The sequence below is a fragment of the Nomascus leucogenys genome, chromosome 4 (assembly GCF_006542625.1).
Source record: "Nomascus leucogenys isolate Asia chromosome 4, Asia_NLE_v1, whole genome shotgun sequence".
Taxonomy (NCBI): Eukaryota; Metazoa; Chordata; class Mammalia; order Primates; family Hylobatidae; genus Nomascus; species Nomascus leucogenys.
The window spans coordinates 52,256,323-52,267,707 of record NC_044384.1 but is presented as its reverse complement, the minus strand read 5'-3'; positions in this window follow the sequence as shown (position 1 = coordinate 52,267,707).

Sequence of the window (11,385 nt, the reverse complement as noted above, 5' to 3'; positions counted from 1 at the left end):
AAAACTCCAGACCTCAGGTGACCCAGCCTCCCAAAGTGCTGGGATTACAGGCGTGAGCCACCGCATCCAGCCAATTGTTGGCCATTTCTTTGTCGTCTTTTGAAAAATGCCTATTCATGTCCTCAGCCCACTTTTTAATGTAATTATTTGGTGATTTTTTGTTGAATTGTTTGAGTTCCTTGTGAATTCTGGATATTATCCTTCTGTCAGATGATATAATTTGCAAATATTTTCTCCCATTCTGCAGGTTGTCTGTTCACTGTGCTAATTATTTCTTTTGATGTGTGTGTATTAGTCTGTTTTCACACTGCTGATAAAGATACACCTGAGACTGGCAATTTACAAAAGAAAGGTTTAATTGGACTTACAGTTCCACATGCCTGGGGGAGCCTCACAATCATGGAAGAAGGCAAGGAACAACAAGTCACATTTTACATGGATGGCGGCAGGCTAAAGGAGCTTGTGCAAGAAAACTCCCCCTTATAATAACCATCAAATCCTGTGAGACTTACTATCGCAAGAACAGCCCGGGAAAGACCTGCCCCCATGCTGCAGTTACCTCCCACTGGGTCTCTCCCACAACACGTGGGAATTCAAGATGAGATTTGGGTGGGGACGCAGCCAGACCATATCAGTGTGGAAGCATTTTTGCTTAATTAAGTCCCATTTGTCTATTTTTGTTTTAGTTGCCTGTACTTTTAAGGTCTTGGTCATGAATTCTTTTCCTAGACCAACGTCTAGAAGAGTTTTCCTAGGTTTTCTTCTAGTACTTTAAAGGTTTCAGGTCTTACATTCAAATCTTCAATCCAACTTGATTTGATTTTTTATATGGTGGTAGATAGGGGTCTAGTTTTACTCTTCTACATATGGCAATCCAATATTCCTAGCATCATTTATTGAAAAGGATGTTCTTTCCCCACTGTATATTCTTGTTGACTTTTTCAAAGATCAGTTGGCTGTAAAACTGTGAGCTTTATTTCTGGGTTCTCTATTCTGTTCCATTGATCTACGTGTCCTTTTTTTTTAATGCCAGTGTCATGTTTTGGTTACTACAGACTTGGAGAATTATTCAAAATCAGGCAATCTACTGCCTCCATTTCTCTTCTTTTTGCTTAGGATTGCTTTGAATTTGGGTTCTTTTTTGTTCCATATGAACTTTATAATTGTTTTCTCTAATTCTGTGAAAAATGATGTTGGCATTTTGATAGTAATTGTATTTAACCTATAGATTGCTTTGGGAAGTGTGGTTATTTTAATAATATTAATTCTTCTAGTCCATGAGCACGATTTCTTTACATCAAGAGTGAAAAGCTATCTCCTTCATTGTCTATTTATTCTAATCTAGAAACCAATAAATCTTTTTAATTAAGATGTTATCAATGATATGTTATTAATTGGTGCCAACATTAAAAAAATAGAATAACAGAATCTTAACCATCAGAGAGAAAAGCAGTTTCTTTGAAATTCCTCTAATACATCATATGAACAAAAGCATTAAGAGTAAATATATTTTTCATCATTGCTTCAAGGCTAAGCCATACAAAATAGATTAGCTGTCAATGAAGAGAGCTGAAGCAGGTAATGCAGTTTCCCAAAAGAGTTCTCAGAATTAAATTATCTGGCATTTTTGCACTGATCACTTAGCCACAATAATTAATAATCTTCTTATTTTTATTATATTGAAAATTAAATCACACTATCATTCATTTTCTTAATATTAATCATCAGTCATCATAAAATGCCTTTCTTTTGTTTTCTAATATAGTTGGAAGTACCAATTTTACCAAATTAACTGATTACTTTAGCTTCATAATATGGATTACTTAGAGGATCAAAGCACTCATGCTCTGCCTCTAGATAGAACATTAATATAAGACAAGGAAGTAGCAAGTAATTTCTTTGCCTCAAGCTTGAATGGCATATTTTGGCCCTGCTATGGCTATTACACTTGACTCATTCTCAAGATAAATACCAAGAGGGGATAAGGTTAAAGATAAAACACCCAGTGCGATGTCCCTCCGAAAAAAGCATTCTGGGGTTACTAGTCTCTGATTCCTCTAATATCTTGTGTCAAAGAGAATTTCCACCATTTCTGTCTTATCCTGGCCCCAGAGAGAATCCTACTAGATAACAATGGATGAATTTGGTTTCAGATGGTATACCATCCTGCTTGCACAGGCTTTATGGAGTGGCACAATGGGAAAGTCCCCTTTCAGTCATTTACATGAAGTTGATTCCACAGCAAAACACGTTTTGTGAGTCTTTTCCAATTAGAAACATCTAGATCTTTTATTGGAGATTTAAACGTCTACATTTATCTTTTTATAGCTCATATAATTAAAGACAACTAAAATCTGAGTTCTAAAATTTGTTGTTCAGTAATAGATTGTCACAACTATTGCAAAAACCCTTATTGGGTACAATGTAGCACGCAATTTGTGCTAGTTAGTGGGAATAAAGCACATAATCTACATCCTGTCCTCAAACAATCTAGTCTACTGAGAGAGACTAGTGTGAGAATAATCATCACAGTCCCTGGAACAGAGAGAAAGTTAAGTTTTTGGTTAAAGTATCAGAAAAGACTTCACAAGAAAATAATTTTTGATCTTTAGTAATGAGAAAGATTTCGCCACTATGAGAGCTCTTGGTCTTTCGAGAGATCCCTGAACTCATAAAACTCCAGTATACCCTGAAGAATATCCAGATGGCTTTAAGTCATCTGAGAAGAAAAGGAAAAAATGAGTATTTATTGATAAGATTTGATGCCAAGATGAGTTATTTACTAAGAGTTTCATACGCACTTAGATATGTAATCTTGCTAATAAACATATAAGACGTGTACTATCATCTGCTTTTAATAAATAAAGAAATTGAGATTCAGAGAAGTACAGTATAGAATATCTAGTAATTGACAGCATCAGCACTTTGCCTAACTTTGTTTAATTCAAAAGTTTGTCCAAAAGACGAAAGTTTTTTCTATAACTCGAAAGCTACCTCCAGGTTTAATCTATGCTGAGAGAACAAAGGTGGAGAGGAACTGAAATTCCAAAATGTGCAGTGTAGCTTAGGGTTTATATTAGAGTTTTGGTCAGAAAGTTCAGGGTTTAAGCTCTTGACTATGCTGCTTGCAAGCTTAGACAAGTTACTTAGCTTCTCTAAAACTCAGTTTTTCTGCACAATATACACGCTAAAAGCATTCACTTTCTTCAAGGCAGTTGTGTGAGAATTACATTCAAAATACGTACAGAAACACTTAGCTCTAAGCTTAACACATATATCTACTTAATAAATATCAGCCAAAACTTGTCTTAAGAAGCTGAACATGCCCAGAACTGTGGAAATATGTCTGGCTTCCTGACAAAATTCAGATACCCAGGAGCTATTTCCAATCCCTGTGGAAGAACTCAGCTTCCCCTGAGGAGTCGTTAGTATTCTGGGCTCAGGTCAAATTTCGAATTTTAGCTATAGGTCAGAGTAGAACTGTTGTGGAAGTTCCTGGAACAATAAAGCATTCCTACGGGTCAAAAGTAGTAAAGGGTGGTCTGGGAGTGCTCTCTGAATGTCTATCCAAGCCACAGCAATCCTGCACCGAGGTGATGGGGAAAACCTGATGGAATAGACACTGTGAGAACAGGTCATTACCTTACATGAGTCCTTATCAGTCCTGGGAGGACAATCGCTGTCCAATTGGCTTCACTTGAAATTGAAGCACTGCCGACAAAACCCCTAACTGGCCCTCCACTCTATCCAAAAAGTCAGGGAAAAAAGCCAAGGATTCTGATTGAACAGCATCTGCCATGCGATGGATAGAAATGTCTGAGCATCCAACAGATGGATGCAAACATCCTGGGGCTTAGCAATGTGTGCAAGTGACCATATACAAATTAAAAAGTGTGAACAAATGATTTTTCTGGGAAAGTTGTGACCTGACATTCTTAGAGAAAAAAACGAACATACATTTTTACCAGTAACAGGAACTCTCAGAACTCTCTAATAATAGAAAAGTGTACGGTGACAAGAGATACTTTGTGTGTAGAAAAGTGTGTGTGTGTACGTATATGTTTGTGTGTACAAATTAATGCCCTTACAATTCACATACCAGTAAAATTCTGTGTCATATTGAATCTTTGGATATTTTTCTCTAAATAAACTTTATACATAAACATCAGTATAATTAAGTTAATGATTTTCCTTGTATAGGTGTCTAATATATCAGATAAATTACAGTAAGAGTAAAAATAGAGGAAAAATCATGAAATGTCACAGGTGCCTGGTTTGCTTAAGGACAGAGTCTTACGGGTATTTGTGTGTTATACTATGTACTGCCTTTCAATCTGCTGCAGTCATTTGACTCATTTAGCAAGCATAGCTAGAAGAAACCTTAAATCATCCAATTCAATCTTTCATTTTAGAGTTGAGAAAACTGACACCCAGAGAGGTTGTTATTCACTTAAGGTAACCGAGCTAATTAACAACTCTCCTAGAAATAGAAATGGCTTCTCCAATACTGAGCTCATCAGAAAGCATTTCTAACTCTATAGGCTTTTAAATAGCTTGAATAAAAGGCCTTGGGACAAAGCAAACTCATAAAAAATCTCCAAATTTGTAATTCAAACATCTTAGACGTTGGAAAAACTTCTTTTTTTGGCTTTAAATGTTGTATTAACATAGGCATTTGCTTTGGGTACTAATTGAGGACCCACCTACCCACTTTTGCGTAACACACCATCAGAAGTCCCTGTGATGTGTCAGTTTTATGATATATCTGTTTATGTAAATTAACAACTGTCTCCAAATTCCATGTATCATGAAGTACTCTAGCAAACTTTTCATCTCTTTTCCCTTTTTCCTTTTCCTTTGTAAGCTTCTGGTTTGTGCCCACCCACAAGCAATCTGTGTACCATCAAATTTCCCTTATGCAATCAATGAGTGAGCTGAGCATCTTGTCAATAGCATTTATCATCATTGTAGTTCATTATTTGTAAAGTTATTTGTTTAATATTTAATTTTATCTTCCTACTCAACTGCAAGCTCATTCAGAAAAAAACCGAAAGTTCCTTTATACCTTTAGTCAAAGCACAGAGTGCTAGCACATAATTGGGTATTGATAAATATTTTTGTATGAACAAATGGAATACAGGCTAATGTTAATATTGAGATCAGGGAAAAGAGATAAAAACAAGGAGGCTATAATATGTCACCAATATAAGGTCCATAATGTGTTCTGAGGGCAGATGTGACATGTTTTGAAATACCACATTTTTTTCTATTATGTGTTATCAAAACCATCTTGATGACATAGGAATAATTAAGATTTTATTAAACTTAACTCATTAATGGTATTGTCTGAGTTTAAGTCTTCCTTGCTCAAGGCATTACTCTCCTATCAGTTGTACAAGGTCAAATTTAAGAATAAAATTGGAGAGTAGCCTCAATATGTTTACAGCTAAATATACCTAGTTGTAAGAACACATCCCTTTATTGCTCTAACCTTTGGCTCTAAAGGATGGCCATGTCACTAATTGCATAAATACTGATCAAAGAAGATTGAGTCAGGGAATTTCCAAATTCAACAAAGCCTAGAAAAAATGGCATTAAAAATAGATGACTTTCTACCCCAGGCTGAAGAGGTATGAATGAAGCAAATCAACTTAAGATTGTAGTCACACCATGTGGCTGGAACGTGGGGACCTGGAATTGTAGCTAGAATGCATCCCATGACAAAACTAACAGTGCCAGCAAAGCCTACAATGTGAGAGCAGAGTTCTTTCAGAGAGGACATAGGCAAGGAGAACAATGTGGTGAATTAAACTTGGATTTCTGCCCTCCTACATCTTATGCCCACCACCCCCATGATGCTGAAGGATGCTCCTTGCTGGAGAATTAAACTTCTTTTCTTCATTGATGTCAGTCTCATCCCCATGCCCTGCTTAAGACACTGTGAGCAGAAGCTATGTGTGTCACTTCTGAGCAGAAGCACAGCTCATCATATCTTTTTTCTTCCTTCATGAGATCAGTGATGGTCTGGAAAGAGGCTGTGCCCCTAGGCAGGATTCTGGAGCAAAGAGAATATGGAACAAAGCTCAGTCAACCCAAAACAGACATGGAACTTGAGTCAGAAATGGGATGTGAGCCACTGAGATTTTAGAGTTGCTTATAGTCACAGCATATTTAACCTAAGCTGCCAGATATAGACAGAAAAGCCAATATGTTTGAGTACCTTCTAGATGTCTGAGGTAGGTTCTGTCTGAAAAGGAGTGAAAGTAGTGATGGAAAACCCAAGGCACCTTGAAGACAAAAGATAGAGATAGACCTGAATTTTAAAATGCCAATAATAGTTAAAATAAAAATCAGAGTGAACCCAAGTGATAAGATTTGGCTCTGTGTCCCCACCCAAATCTTATCTTGTACCTCCCATAATTCCCATGTGTTATGGGAGGGACCTGGTGGGAGATAATTGAATCATGAGGATGGGTCTTTTTTGTGCTTTTCTCATGATAGTGAATAAGTCTCACAAGATCTGACAGTTTTAGAAAAGGGAGTTTCCCTGCACAAGTTCTCCCTCTTTGCCTGCTGCCATCCATGTAAGCATGACTTGCTCCTCCTTGCCTTTCACCATGATTGTGAGGCCTCCCTGGCCAAGTGGAACTGTAAGTCCTTTAAACCTCTTTCTTTTGTAAATTGCCCAGTCTCAGGTATTTCTTTATCAGCAGCCTGAAAATGGACTAATACACCAAGATATGTAGAAAGAGAAAAGAAAAACAAAATTTAAAAACGGGGTCATGAAGTTTACGTACTGAGTCACAAGGCTGAGAGAAATAACCACAAAATCTTGGTTTTGCCTTTGTTCTCAGAAAAACTGCATATGTGGCTGAAAATGACACTGATATAGACACTGATCTCCCCTCCAACTTTCTCCACCTGAAGTCCTCTCTACATAATGTGATGATAACTGTATCTTTCCAGTTGTTTAGAATACAAATCTTGGAATTATCTTTGACTGTCTTCTTTTCTCACAGTATACCTACAACCTATTAGGGAATTTCTTTTTTTTTTGAGACAGAGTCTCGGTCTGTCACCCAGGCTGGAGTGCAGTGGTGTGATCTCAGCTCACTGCAAGCTCCTTACCCCGGGTTCACCCCATTCTCCTGCCTCAGCCTCCCGAGTAGCTGGGACTACAGGCACCTGCCACCATGCACGGCTGTTTTTGTATTCTTAGTAGAGACAGGGTTTCACCATGTTAGCCAGGATGGTATCGATCTCCTGACCTCGTGATCCATCTGCCTCAGCCTCCCAAAGTGCTGGGATTACAGGCGTGAGCCACCGCGCCCGGCCTTATAGCTGAAAAACATATCCAGAGTTCTTCTAGGCATCTAAAGAAGATAAAGTTCAGGTATTAATCAACTTCCCAAAGTTTCCTCCCCAAACATTACAAAATAGCTTCACGAGTATAAAAATCCAGGCCAGACACAGTAGCTCATGCTTGCCTGTCATCCCAGCACTTTGGGAGGCTGAGGTGGGTGGATCACTTGAGGACAGGAGTTCAAGACCACCCTGGCTAACATGGTGAAACCCCATCTCTATTAAAAATACAAAAACTAGCTGGGCGAGATTGTGGGTGCCTGTAATCCAAGCTATTTGGGAGGCTGAGGCAGGAGGATCATTTGAACCCAGGAGGCAGAGGTTGCAGTGAGCCGAGATCATACCGCTGCACTCTAGCCTGGATGACAGAGCAAGACTCTGTCTCAAACAAAAAAAAAAAAGTATAAAAATCCTACCCAAAAGCAGACACTCCATGTGACTTGAAAACAGAAGAATAATGAAACTTCAAAATAACTGTGAGTAGAAAGAGAAAAATTAACAAGAGCCACAGCCCTTATCCCTTACATTTCTGCCCACCTTTGCCCAGCCACAAAGCTGTACCTTAAGCAAAAGCAAACGGTACAAACTGCCAAAAACCAAAAAGGATTCTCTGGCAAAGTGTAAGAGTTTGGGTGACCATGAGAAAGACTAAATCCAAACAAAATCTGAAATTACAGAAAAAAGTAACCAGGCAGACCAGAGCACTCACTACGGGAAAGGGATTTCAAAGCTCAACATACGCATGATTTAAAGGACAGAGGGTGCATCAAGGCCCAGGTGTGCAATTTAGAGATTTAAGGCTTGAATACAGTTTAAAAGCACAGGCACAGTTTAAGAAGAGGAGGGAGACAAAAGAAGACATGCCATTTGGGAATCTGGTGGTAAATCGGGGAGAAATGAGACAATTTTAGAGTCTTGAGTGACCAAAAAGAACCATAACATTGTTCATAACATATTTCCCCACCAATGAAACCGAAATGAACAACAAAAGCCTCCTCAAAGACCTAGATTTTGCTAGGCCACTAGAAAAGTCATTAAACTAAGAATCATGTAAAACACTCCAATATCATGAAAATGAACAGCAGGAAAGTAAGATTCATAGAGAACTATTGCAAAAAACAAAAACAAAACAACAAAACCTCCCAAAAACCCAAAAGCAGAAAATAGAATTTCCCACAAATACATAAAACTCCCTTGAAAAACAACCATGCAACAAAGAAAATGATTAAGTCTACACTCCAAATTCAATTAAATATACTCAAAGAAGTCCTTAAAGGATACGAGGATTTACCCTTAAATCAGAAATTCAAAAAACCGAAAGGCCAAACAGACTAAAAACAGGGAGAAGTTTCAAAATATTTCATTGAACTCAGGGAGAAATGGAAGAAAATGAGAAAATTACCGCACAAATAAAGAACAAATTAGAAGGTACCCAAGGAAAAAGAAAGACAAATGAAAAAAATTTTAAAAGGCATTAAAGAAGGGGCATTGAATCCAAAATAATCAGACTATCAGGAGAAGTTTCAAAATCAATATGCAAAGCAAGGCAACAGCAAGCATAATTTTTACACATTTCAATGAAAGTGTACAAAAGGATTGTATATCCAGTCCAGCTGTCATTCAAATATCACAGCTATAGGAATACACATTTCACATGCTAGATCTTAGTGATCTTAGGGAATTCTGCATCCACCAGCCCTTCTTGAGGACTCTATTAGAGGATAAGCTTTATCAAAACAATGGTTACTGGGAAAACTTCAGGAAAATTACTGATTGTGAGAACTTTATAAATTTATAATAAGATTAAGATGATAGAGGTCAATGTGAAAGGCTAATATATGTTGTGACAAATTAGAAGTAATGCTACTAAAAATGGAAGAAGATAAGAAAAGAAAGAGAAAGATACAAAAAGTGTATTGTTGTGAGGCAATAGATAGGCACTCAAAATACTAGAAAATACTGATAAACACAGTAAAAGGTAAAAATACAATAGGAGACTAAGAAGATTACAAAGGTATAATTATAAAAGAAAGATCAAAATATAAAATTTTCTAAATACCCATATATTGGGGAAAGCATTAAAAAAACAACAAAACAAAATATTCATTACACACACACACACACAAACACACACATATCTTAGTCCTAAAGTCAGTACCATATCTTATTTAATGGGGAAAAAAGGGCATTTTTACTAACATCAGAAAAAAAGGTAAGGCTGCTTCAATCTTCTCTACTATTCAACATTGCTATAGAACTATGAGCCAAAGACATTTAACAAATGAAATCAATTAGAAGCATAAGAATGGGAAAAAAGGAATAAAACAATCTCTGTTTTTAGTTGATACGATAGCAAACTGAGAACTCCCTGAGAATCAATGATAATAATAACTCAAACAATAAAATAATTCATGGAGCAGCAGAATATAAAATTAACAAATAAAAATCAATAGCCTTCATATATACAAAAATAAAGTGACAGACCATAATGGCAGAGAATACCTCATTTATAACAGCAGCAAAGAATATAAGCATTTTTAAATAAACTTAACAAGAAATGTATGAAACTAACATGAGAAAAGTTTAAAATATTCCCAAAAGACACAAAAGTAGACTTGAACAAATGGAAAGTCATCCCCTGTTCTTGGATAAGACAACTTAACATTATAAAAATGTCAGTTTCCTTAAATTAACTTATAAATTCAATGTAATCCAAAGACAAATACGAATAAGCTATTTTATGGAGTCAGAAAAATTAAAAATAAAGCTCATATGGGAAAACAAATATGCAAGAATAGTCACTAAAACAATGAAAAAGGAAAACTGCAACAGTTTTTAACCTTACCAGATATTAAAATTTGCTTGCGGTAAAGCCTCTGTGATTAAAACAGGCACATAAATAAACAATAGACCGGTGGAACAGAATAAAAAGTCCAAAATTAGACCTTAATAAAATGGAAACTTAGTATATGATAAAAGTGACATCTCGAATCCCTGAGGTAAAGATCAACTTTTTAATAACTAGTGCTGGGTCAACTGGGTAGTCACTTGGAAAAAGATAAATTAGATCTACTGCTCATACCATACACAAAAATTAACTCAAAAGAGATTAGGGATATAAATTTTAAAAATAAAAATAAAACCAAACAAGTATAAGAAGAAAACACAGGTAAGTTCATTTTTAAATTTGATATAAGAAGCTTTCTAACTATGACTCAAAATTCAGAGGTAATAAAAGATTGATAAGTTTGATTACATAAAAATAAAAACCATTTTGCGTGAACACAATCATAAACAAAGTCAAAAGACAGCTGAAAACCTGGAAGAAAATAGTGCAAACTACATCACAAATAAAGAGTTAATGTCCCTAATATATCAAGAACTCACCATGTATTTTTAAAAAGATATTAAAAAGGCTCCAAAACATGAAAAATATCCGAATACGAATAGAAAGCAGCAAGTTAAAACATTATTGAAACAACAGTTCCGGCTCTGTTTCAGTCCCCCCTAGAAACAAGATGTCCTTCAATTCTTTAGCACGGCAAATCACGTGACTCAGTGGTCTAAAACCCCGGGCAGACTGTTTCCCCAGGTCCCTCAACTGCCCTGCAAGTGAGGCATGCACAGATAAGATTCCAGCTACCCCAGCTTTCCTGAGCCTTGCGCTACCTGCTTGCGAAGAATCCTAGGCTTCTGCTTTCCCTTGCTGCCTATCTGTAAGTAATAATCCTGCTTCACGTGACTTGCTGTGAGTGGGTGTCCCTCTCGCCAAACTCAGATAAGATGATAACCAGGGCACAGTGAGCCTGCTCCACATGGTTCAATGTACACATGAATTTCCTAGTTCTCTTCCCTAAGAGGACCTAAAGATGGAATCCAACAGCAGTGAGCACCCCAGATTAATTAGTGTCTTAATCATGGTTTTTTAACACCATTTTCCAATAAAAGGAACCAAGGATCAGTGGAGGATTGGTTGATTCCAGAGCTGGGGTTAAGATGAGCAGGCAACATCTTGTGGTACCA